The following is a 12565-nucleotide window of genomic DNA, read 5'->3' as shown; positions in this document are numbered from 1 at the left end:
TACTTCTATAACCATAGGTATGTTCTATAACCTCTCTAGGTTTCCATCTTGAAAGGAAAGTAGAGATTGCAAGGGGTCATTCCAGCCCTAAAATTCTAAGCACTAAAGTGATGAGCATTCTGTAGAACCCTAGCACCCAAGAAGGAAACTTTTTTTCCATTCCCACAATATCATGTCTTTTTGAAACTCAAAATAACTTTACAATCTGGATAATTTTACATTAGGCCCAGGTAGAATTATCCAAATTCACTCACCTGCTATTTGTAGATCCAGGATGTGAAATCAGGTTCATCGGGATCCACAGGACATTCTCTTCTGATCATATTCTGCCTATGGAATAGGTTCACAAGAAGAACTGGGTCATACTGACAGAAGAGCAAGGATTCTCTCTTATGTTTGCTAAACATGAATGATTTACATTCAGAATCAAATATATGTTCTTTTCCAGATTTCATCCCCACTCTTATATTGGAACATTACCCTAAAATTAGATCTTTTTCCTTTTTATTATCTGCACTAGAGTTTAAAAGGGAAGACTCTCCATTTTGAAGGCATTGTTGAACTGGTACCAGTACTGCCCTCAAATTTGTTACACAGTACAGGGAAAGACTCGTCCTCCGAAATCAATTTTTTTCTTTTTTTAATTTAAGTTTTTATTTTAATTCCAGTTAGTTAACATACTGTAGTTAACATACAGTGTTAGTTTCAATTGTACAATACAGTAATTCAACAAGCCCATACATCACCCTGTGCTCATCATGACAAGTGTACTCCTTAATCCCTAACACCTACTTACTCCATCCTCCCACCCACCTCCCTCTGGTAACCATCAAATTATTCTCTATAATTAAGAATCTCTTGCTTTCTCTCTCTCTCTCTCTCTATTTTTTTCCCTTGTTTGTTTCTTAAATTCCACATTAGTGAAATCACATGGTATTTGTCTTTCTCTGACTGACTGATTTTGCTTAGCATAATACTTCTAACCCCATCTATGTCATTGTAAATAGCAGGATGTCATTCTTTTTTATGGCTGAATAGTATTTCATTGTATATATACCACATATTCCTTATCTATTCGTCAGTCTATGGACACTTGGGCTGCTTCTATATCTTGGCTATTATAAATAATGCTGCTATAAACATAAGAATGTATGTATCCCTTTGAATTCTAGCATGATTGCTTGGTCATAAGGTAGTTCTGTTTTTAACTTTTAAGGAACTTCTATACTATTCTCCACAGTGGCTGCACCAGTCTGCATTCCCACCAACAGTATGAGTGTTCCTTTTTCTCCATATATTCTTCAAAACCTGTCTGTGTTGTTGATTTTAGCCATTCTACAGGTGTGAGGTGGTATCTCATTGTAGTTTTGATTTGCATTTCCATGATGGTAAGTGATGGCAAACATTTTTTATATGTCTTTTGACCGTCTGAATGTCCTCTTTGGACATTGGACAATCCTCATTGTTCATATCTTCTGACTATTTTTAATTAGATTATTTGGTTTTGGGGTGTTGAGTTGTATAAGTCCTTTATATATTTTGGATACTAACCCTTTATTGGATATGTCATTTGCAAATAAATCTCCCATTCAGTAGGTTGCCTTTGGTTGATTGTTTCCTTTACTGTGCAGAAGCTTTTCATTTTGATGTAGTCCCAATAGTTTATTTTTGGTTTTGTTTCCCTTGCCTCAGAAGACTTATCTTGAAAGATAAGCCTATGCCAAAGAATTACTGCTGGTGTTCTCTTCTAGGATTTTTATGGTTTCGCATTTCCCATTTAGGTCTTTAATCCATTTTGATTTTTCTTTTGTGTATGATGTAAGAAGTGGTCCCATTTCATTTTGTATGTTGCTGTCCAGTTTTCCAAACACCATTTGTTGAAAAGACTATCTTTTTCCCATTGAATATTCTTTCTTGCTTTGTTGAAGATTAATTGACCATATAGTTGTAAGTTTATTTCTGGATTTTCTATTCTGTTTTATTGATCTATGTGTCTATTTTTGTGCCAGTAATATATTGTTTTGATTACTATAGGCTTGAAATATAACTTGAAGTCCAGAATTGTGATGCTTTCAGCTTTGCTTTTCTTTTTCAAGATTGTTTTTGCTATTCAGGGCCTTTTGTGGTTCCATACAAATTTAAGACCATGAAAAATGCTGTTGGTATTTTGATAAGAATTGCATTAAACCTGCAGATTGCTTTGGGTAGTAGAAATGTTTAACAATATTTGTTCTTCCAATCCATGAGCATGGAATGTCTTTCCTTTTCTTTGTGTTATCTTCAATTTCTTTCATCAGTGTTTTATAGTTTTCAGAGTACAGGTCTTTCACCTCTTTGGTTAGGTTTATTACTATGTATTTTATTATTTTCCGTGCAATTATAAATAGAATGGTCTCAAAAACCAATTTCTAAGGCCTAAAATGTCTTTAGAAAATATAAACCAGGCAGCCCCGGTGGCGCAGCGGTTTAGCGCCGCCTGCAGCCCAGGGTGTGATCCTGGAGACCGGGATCGAGTCCCGAGTCTGGTTCCCTGCATGGAGCCTGCTTCTCCCTCTGCCTGTGTCTCTGCCTCTCTCTCTCTCTGTCTCTCTGAATAAATAAATAAAATATTAAAAAAGAATCCAGAAGGTCTATGTTAAAAAAAGAAAGAAAATATAAACCAAGTTGGTACATAAAGTCGAAATATATTAGTGTTCCTAAACATCTTAAGTATGAGATTCCGTTTAGAATCACAGAAAAGTTTCTCTTGACCTCACCCCAAAAGATAGTGGGTTTTTAGTATTCTTTTGATAGAGTAAAAAGTACCATGATTAAAAACAAAACAAAACCAATAATATATCAAGACTTCATACCACTCTCAAATAAATTCGTACTTTATTAGTCACATCAGCACCAAAATAAACTGATAAATAGTAAAATGTGTAAGACACACTAAGATCTTATACAGTCAGTGCTTATAGAGTACACAGGTTTGAAATCCCCCTACAGTACACTGCCAACTAGTTTACAGATTGCCAAGAATATAAATTCCACACAGAGCGTGTAGTGAACACTTAGTAGTTGACAAGCAAGACCAAAGATGGTAGATGACTAAGTTCTAAGGTTCCTTATTGCCCTAAAGTCTTTAGCCAACTGTGATTTTGCCATATCCTAATCTACATAATAGGTCCGAAAGCTGAGAACAATGTAGGAAAGAAGGTATTCTATCCACATATTACCAATGTAAAACTAAGAATCAGAGAAGTTGAAGGATTTAGCCAAACAGTCTGGATTAAATTATCAAGAATGGAATCATAACCTGTATAAAACCCAGAGCCTATTTCCTTTACCACCCTGTCTATGTAGTGGAAGACATATTTGATAGGTTATCTAGGTTATCTAGGGTCATTTGTTTTTCAGATTATCTTCTACTTGTATGTCCAGAGCCACTCCATCCTTTCCCACTTCACTTTGTGGCCTGGCTCCCTTACCCTCCTCTTCTTATGGAAGTGTCCAAAGGGAAACATAGAGGATGAAAGAGAGAAGTCCCAGGGTAGTTCCTCCTGACTCCTTCACTACAAAATTCCTCTCCTCAAGGCCACAGCTTCTGGCATCTATCTGGCCTTCTCCATACCATCTTCTCCTCAGAGTCCAGCAACTTCCTTCCTCTTCTCCTTCAGGCCTAGCCTTAGGGTACTGAACCATCTTGCTTTTCCAAAATTCTGCCCACGCTTCTATAACTGTCAATTGGAGTGTGACACCTGCTTCCTATCAGAACCCTACCCAATACATTGATCTAGGATATAATGGAGAATGCTGTGAACTTAACTAGAGCAGAAAATGATTCACATCCTCTCTTAATTATTGGACACAAATGAGAACTAAATTATGTTGGCCTATTTTCCCAGATTTTACCCACCCTTGTATTGAAACCTCACTCTAAAATAAGACTGGGAACATTCAACATTTTTTTTATCTGAGTCATGGAGGGATCAAATAAAACCCTCCTCTGTCAAGTAAAACGGTTTGGCTAGTTCTCCGTCTCAAAAGTGTAATTGACAATACAAGATTGCACTTGTTCAGCCCTGAGAGCATTAATTAAAGTTTTTAAAATTCTTTTAAATAACTGTTAAATTGGTTTTCTTCACTGGATTTGTTTTTGGATTTTTTTATAGATTGGTCTATTTTCTAGAATTAAAAAAATATATAGTAATAAGACAACCCCATAATGGTAGCTCCCCCTTGGTATTCTTTGATTTAAAAATGTACATAATAATAAAAAAGCTTCATTGATATTAAGACACTTTAAAATAAGATTGCATTTTATTCAGCCCAATATACCTTTGTAAAAGTATTTGTTGATGAGTTTGACATGTTTATGGTCCATAGAAAATGCTATAAAACCATTCAGATTTGCCAACTCTTATCATAACTCCAAAGCTACCCAGAAGCCCATGAGTCACATGTTAGGTAACACTGAATTAGAGTTTCAACTAGTTTATAAGCCCATCCCATATCACCCTGCAAAATAGGAAATGCTTCTAGAGCAAGCCATGTGATTAGCATTTCCCTAAATACTAGATGAATTATCAGCAAGAGTGCTACCTTTAGATCCCAGTAACCAAACCCATTGAGCTTTCCACTGGACATGACCTGCCCACTCAGGGGGGAATTTAGGATGTCACCACGGGTGAGCTCTCAAGGTATAGGATGGAGTCAGAGGAAGACAAAAATGTAGCTGGAGCCTCCATCTCTTGCCCTGTCCTGTAAATGTTAGTCACTGGCCTTCTCAGCAGCTTATGAGTCTATTTCCCTGCCATCTGACCTATTTTTTATAATTCTTGAAATGCAATTTGAAATAGGACTTCTGATCTTTACTTCTATACCCTACTTTTCTTCTAATTTCACAGAAATTCCCCTGTACCTACATTTAAATCTGCAGGGTAAACAGTAATATGGAAAATTCTGAAAATTCCAAATTCCAGAAAAATTCATGGATCTATTTGATCTATCATTCTAAGATATGTTACTTAGCCTCCGACAACAAAAAAAAGGAAATATTAATGCCAATTGGGTTCATATGTGTTTTGTAGAACCACAGATTTCATAGAACTGGGAACTATCTACTCTTTCAACAAAACATTTATATAGTCCCAAATACAAGAATACTGGTATATAAAAAGGAATAAGAAAACACTGTTAAATCTGAAAAAAAAATGAGAGTCTCTCCTATGAAATATTAAAAACTCCTATGAAATATTAAAAACTTACTGAGAATTTCCACTAATTTAGAATCAGAATAATAACTGATATGAAGAAGAATAGAGGGCATTGAACATATAAAACACCATTCAAATTTGACTTTGCACAGCAGATGACGTGAACAGAGATTGATATTTAAGATAATATGAAGTCATTTATTGAGTACCTCCAAGCTGCAATGTATTTTATATATATTTTTCACTCTATAGACTAGTCATGGAGAATAATTATTCTTCTTTTGACAGTTAAAATAAGTGGCTCAAGAATATAAATGAACATATCCAACACTGAACAGTTAACAAGTAGCTGAGCCAAGGGTCTCAAACCCAGCATGATGACTTGAGAACTTCCATCCCTGCCTGAGAAGTTGCTTAACAAGCAGACCAGGTAGAGAGAGCCTTTTCAAGAAACAGCAGTAAGACATGAAAAGTCCCAGTGTGTCCCCCTAAGGTCAGCTAGAGAAAGTACATTTGGACCTTGAACAACAACTGGTTTGAACTATGTGGATCCACTTATACACAGATTTTTTTAATACAGTACTATAAATGTATTTTCTAATGATTTCCTTAACATTTTCTTTTCTCGAGCTTACTTTATTGTAAAAATACAGTATATGACACATATAACATATAAAATTTGTCTTAATTGGCTATTTTATGCTATGGGTAAGGTCAACAACAGACTATTAGTAGATAAGTTTTTAAGGGTTAAAAGTTATACCAGATTTTCAACCGTGTGGGGGAGTCAGTTGTGCCCCTAAAACCCATGTTGTTTAAGAATCAACAGTATACAGAACAAATGGAAAAAGCCAATGAAGATGAAAAGATTCCATTTTAAGAGAGCAAGAGTAAATGGAGTAGGGTAGCCACAAGAAATGGGCAGAATGCATGCATTTGGAGAAAAAAAAGGCTATTCATACTTTTAGAACAGGAAAGGGGGAAAATGATGGTGTGGTATTGGTAAGCCTAAAGGAAAAGGAAAGAGAAGCAGAGAGAAAATAAACAAGTTAAGTATCACAATGATGATAAAGAAGTGCTATGGAGAAGAAAAGGAATTGAGGGAGGATTATAATTTTTAGGATAACTTTTACTTATAGCCCTCCATTTTCCCTAAGAAATAGAAATCACATTGTCTATGGTTCTGAAAGGTTTGGGTCATGGTGATGGTGCAGTTTCAAATAATAGCCAAATGTCAACAAAAATTGCTGAGGGAAAAAAAGGTGGTGGAGCAACATGGAGGTCCAGCACAGGAGGACAATATAAGCATGAATGTGACTGGGGCAATAAGGGAAGGCATATCCTCCAATCACTTGGGGCAATTCAAAACTTGGGGTCAAGGCATAGAGGGGAATGGATCCAGGCTCTGGGTTGGGTAGAGCATGTACAGCACGAAGAAAAGAGGGCATGAGATTGTGCACCTATGAGTATTGATAGGGACAGCCCTTTTAGTAAACACTGTTATTGTTCAGAAATATTCAGTGCCCCTCCCTGGGGGAGGCTTATACCATTTCTAGCCCATTGACATAAGGGTTAACCACGTGACTTGCTACTGCCAATGAAATGTGAGCAGAAGTGACAGGTGTCTCTTGTGAGCAGAAATTTAGGAGCCATCGTTATGCTTCATAACATCCTCTTTTCCCTCTGCTAGGAATCTGGCAGTGTTCCAGAGGCAAGCAACTCTGCTAGCCCAGAATGAAATATGTGGGAAGAGACCACAGCTTACCCATGAGGAACATGTTTTCTGCTTACAGGTGTCTGAGATTTGGGGATCTTTTGTAACTGCAGCATAACCCACTCTAACCTGACAAGCAAAGCTTGAATGTTTTAAGTTGGAAGGGAAAGTAGTAAAGTCAGAAGTTAGCTAATTTATTAGAAGACTAACAGGGGCTAAAGGATTAGAGACTGGGTTGTAGGCTAGGGAAGTATAGGAATAAAAGAAATAGATGAACTAGATGTTTTTATGGAAAAGGAATGTATAATTTTAATGTGTAAAATAAAATAGTGAATGCAAGATTACTTATCCCAGGCTCCTGAACACAATCAGCATTAAGTAAACAAACGTCCGCCCCAAATATAATTCCCCTGTTCCTTACCAGGCTATGTCCTGTCTGGTCAAGATGATTATTAGGTTAGGAATTAGCAGTCTTGGAATAAAAGGCCCCCCGAAACAGAGTCAAACAGCAAATCTTGAAGCTTGACAAAAACATCCACTCTTCTCCCACCACCTCTCTTACTGCATTGCACCCTAGACCACTGGTATTCTTGTTCTTGAACATAACAGACAATGGTAAATAGGGTTTTTAGCTGCCAAAAGTTGGACTTGTGCTAGAAACCGGATTTACCCCTTTTCCTTCTTGTGGAAGTTATGCATATTGAGGTTGTCAGGGCAGAAAATCATAGTTTCATTTCTTCATTAAACTAACAATATACATGGAGCATCTACTATATTTGGGAACGTGGAGCTTACACTCACCATACAGAGGAACAGAGAAAATCAATGAGATACAGAAGCACAATACATAGGTAAGGGTAAGTACGTGCTATGGAGAAAAACAGCAGAGAAGAAAGATATCATACTGCCGCCCTGTTGTTGCACTATATCACTCTATAATTAGTCTTATATTTGGTTTTCACATGTAGCAAAACATTATGAGCATCTCTCCAAAATGAAGCTGAACCAGAGTTCACATTTCTCAGTGAAAATTCCTCAGAAGAGTTATCCAGTCGTCCTTCCCTGAGGCTTGTCAGATATGCTCAATTATCCCACCACATTCACCCATTACTATTTTAAACAATGCCCACCAAATGGGAAAGAGTTTGTTGGATTCCAGCCATGAGCACAGCTTTGCAGCAGCTGAAGATTCATTACACCCTTAATCTAATTTTGGGCACTGTGAAAGGACCCAATCTAATACTTCAAAGCAAGGCCTTTAACACCATAGTGGAGACCAGTGCTTCCCAGAAGGATACAAGTTCAAATGGCATTCACTACTGCATCTACAGCCCAGAAAGGCTGAAAACAACAATCATTGGCTATTGAAGCTGCTTTAATGGCCTAGAAGCAGGACCATTAAGAAAGTAGCACCTAAAAAAAAAAAAGAAAGAAAGAAAAAAAGAAAAAAAGAAACTAGCACCTAATAAAAGCTATACTGAGACCACCCAGACCGATTGTGGCAGATCTAGAAATTACAGTTGTAGTTTCTACTTATTGAGGACATTTTGGGTCTTTTCTAAGAGACTTATTTTTTACCTACTGTTAATGTCCAGGCAAACACTGTGGCTTGGAAGTTGGACTCTAAAGGCAGCGTCACCCTCAGGAAATGCTTCAGACTGAGCATATGTCAGCCATCAGGTCCCAGTACAGACAGAAAAATGCAGTTTCCCAGGGCATCTGGCCATAATCCACAATATTGGGTGGAAACACAGAGGTAAGAAAGGCTGAGAAGGGATAATCAGGGCAAACAAATAACAGCTTCAAATATAGGCTTACCTATGAGGTCATCTCTGTCCATTTGTGTTTCTGAATATAGTATGCAAAGGACTTGATGTAGTGGGTAGAATGGTGGCACCCAAAATATCTGCCTAAATCTCAGAATCTATGAATGTGACTTTATTGGGAAAAGGGTCTTTGCAGATTTAAGTTAAAGATCTCAACAAAAGATCATCCTGGATTTTCCAGGAGGGCCTTAAATCCCCTGACAAGTATTCTTATAAAAGATGCATGGGGAGAAACAGAGAAGAAAGCCATGTGAAGACAGAGGCTGAGATGGCAGTTATACAGCTACAAACCAAGGACACCTGATGCTACCAGAAGATGGAAGAGGCAAGGAAGGATTCTCCCCTAGAGACTTGGAGGGAGTTTGGTCCTGCCAACACCCTGATGTCAGATTTCTGGCTTCCAGAACTAAGAGAGAATTTCTGTTATTTTAAGGCACCTAGTTTGTGGTAATATATTATATGAGCCCTAGGAAATTAATACACTTGGTGATTCTCTTTAGCTTGACCCTACTCTTGATGTCCCTCTCCAAGAAGAAGAGGCCCAAGCAGCAACATCTTTCTCAATGCTAAATTCCTCTATAATTCTCATGGCCTCCACTTCAGATGTGCTCTCCACCACATTCAGGGTGTCTCCCTGCACCTCCACTCACTCCACAAATACCCAAATCTGGAGCAAAGTACCTAATCATGAAAGAGATTCTCCATCTTCATGGACTATTCAACCAATTGGCCTCCAACCTTCCATTCTAACACATGCTCCAATTTGGCAACACATTCAAAACTGCCAATGCAATTATCCTCCTGCTCAATGCCCAGACATGTGCAGACAAGGTGAAGCAGCAGGTGCCCTTATGATACACCCCCTACAGACACCACGGTTCTTCCACCTGCTCAGCTTCCACAGAAACGGCATACAGCAAACTGCTCTTTTCCTCCTACAGAATAGCCATTTCCCTAAATATTATTTCTCCCTCTACCTTTTCTCAACTCTCCACTCTTTTTCACACAGTCCAGAGCTGAGCGCAATACTTGGCACATATAAGGCATGCAATAAGCACTTGCTGGTTGAATGGGAGCCAGATGTATTTGGAGCTTCCAGAAAGATATTCTAGAAACTAGTGTATGAAGAAATGCTTTAAAGACCTTCTCACTGGCACTGCTGCCACTGGCCTCCTAACACACTGGACAACTCTCTTTAGCTTGACCTTATCCTTGATGCCTGCCACCTAGTGATGACAAAAGCCTGTTTTGGCCTCTTCCTGTTGGTCACACAGGTACAGGTTAAATTTTGCTTCCAGTGAATGCTTCCTGTCAGAGTCATCTATGAAGTGAAAAAGCAAAAAAATCAAGCACAGCCCCTATTGCCCCTACCTTCTGGCTACGCATCTATCCCATTTCTTTTTCCTCCATTTGGCCTCCCTGGTTACAAACCTTAGTTTCAAATTTTAGAACCCTTGGCTTTTAATTAATGTTTGAACCAGCTTGTCCACCTAATGTTGTTCTCACAAGCTCTCATGCTACACTTTGGGAGAGAAAATCAGAGTAACATAATTATACAGATCAAATATAGAATCCTGGCAACATCACCTTCAAGCTATGTGACCTTGAGCAAGTTCCCTCTGACCCTTAATTCTTCCACCTGCCAGAAAATAAGGCATGAACTTTGCAGGGTTTTGTTTTGTTTTAATTTAGAAATACTGAGAGGATTAAAGAACTGCAGAATAGCTGAAACAAAATAAAAGTTCAAAATACGATTATTATTGGACTTACCTTAATATTCACATTGTATATTGCAGAAAGGAAGTCTTGAAGAACCCTGGGCAGCCTTGCCCACTCTTCCAGACCTGGAGAGATGAACAGGTCACTTCAAGTATACCCAGATGTTTCTACAATTCTACCTCACTAGACTAGGATGGAAATAACTAAGATCATAAGAGAAGTTTGAAAAAACTCGTTTGAAACATAGTTAAAAAAAAAAAAAAGTAACTGGAGTGCCTTAGTAGCACAGTCAGTTAAATGCCCAATTCTTGATTTCGGCTCAGGTCATGATCTTAGGGTCATGAGATTGAGCCCCATTTCAGGCTCTGTGCTTAGCAGGGAGCCTGCCTGGGATTCTCTCTCTCCCTCTCCCTCTGCCCCCTACCTCTTGCTCTCTCTCTTACTTTCTCTAACTCTTTCTCTTTCAAATAAATAAATAATATTTAAAAAGAGAAAAAGTATTTTCTTAGCCTTTCATTGTATCTGTTAGAAATGTGACTTTCTAGTTTTATATATAGCAGATGTCACTCAAAATGTTTTACAAAAATATATCAGTTGTACAACATTGTGAATTTACTAAATGGCACTGAATTGTACACTTTAAAATGGTGAATTCTATGTTATGTGAATTTTACTTTAACAAAAAACATAATTTTTTTAAAAGAGCAGAAACTGATGTTGTCATCAACATCAGAATGTTGACTTGAGGATCATTTTTACAAACACAGATTCTGATTCTGTAGGTCAAGGTGGAACATGGTTATTAACACCTTTTAAAAAGCTCCCTTAATGATTCAGATGAGCCAGAGTTAAGAACCATTGATTAATAACTTAAAATATCTCAAACTAGACAAGGAAGAGAGATGAGAAATTGCACCTTCTACAAAAAGACAATTATCTGGCTAACATGGTATGATTCTGAGGATATTCTTTTTGTTTTATAATTTCTATTATTGAGGTTACAATAAAGTTTGAACTATGCATTTACCCATGCAAGTCACACTTTCCTGTGGATCTTCATTCATTTCACTTTTAGGAATAGATATCTATATCTATATCTATCTATCTATCTATCTATCTATCTATCTATCTATCTATCTATATAGCTCCATTAAATCATATTAACAATGCTACATTAGGAGACTAGAATATTGTGGTCTACTCCCAGATACAGAAATAGTTTATGATGTGTTTCTTGGCAATTCACACAATCTTCTTGGGTTTCCACATTTGTTAAAAAAAAAAAAAAAATAGGGCTGAACTACATAAACTTCCTGATCCCTTCTAGTCTTAGAGCTCTAATTGCTAAAACTAAATGGATGTGAGCTACTTAGGGAATTTGAGTGTAGGAGAAATTAACACTTATTGACCTTTACTCCCAAGAACCCTCATATTTACATTGTAAATAAGATTTTTTCCTCCATTTAAAGATAATTGAGAATCAGAGATAAGATGGGACTTGCTCATGATCATACAGTTATCCAGGAATAGATCCCAAATGGATCTGAACCCTGATTCCATTCTCTGCCACCCCACGTAGTCCCTTATTCAGGAGACTGATCTCTATAAGAGGATAGTCCTTTTTACTGCAGGACCCAACAAGCGCAGGTTGTGCAACATTAAAATACAGTATATTATTTAACATAATCTTTTGTCCAGGCTTCGCTTGCATTTTTTTATTGGAAACTAACAAATGACCAGATGTATTTTTTTATTATTTTAATTGAAAACAAGGAGTTCACACCATAATAAAGATGCATTTTTTTATTATTTTAATTAAGAACACAGAATTCATCCCATTCCCATTTCCGAAAGCCCCTGGTGTCAGTATCCCCATCTTCTCCCATCCCCATGTATGCATCTCCACTCTCACTCATATATTACTCAAGTTTATCATGTAAAATTAATGTCCCCTAGGTATAGAATCTACATCCAGGGAACAGCTCTGGCTAGGAATATTAATTAAGAGCTTTTATGTGAAAATGACCTAGTTTGCATGTAGTTATGAATAAGAGTGTCTTTTCACATCAAAAACAGTTTCACAAAAAAAAAAAAAAAACAGTTTCACA

The sequence above is a fragment of the Canis aureus genome, chromosome 18 (assembly GCF_053574225.1).
Source record: "Canis aureus isolate CA01 chromosome 18, VMU_Caureus_v.1.0, whole genome shotgun sequence".
Lineage (NCBI taxonomy): Eukaryota > Metazoa > Chordata > Mammalia > Carnivora > Canidae > Canis > Canis aureus.
Note: the sequence above shows the minus strand (reverse complement) of the source record.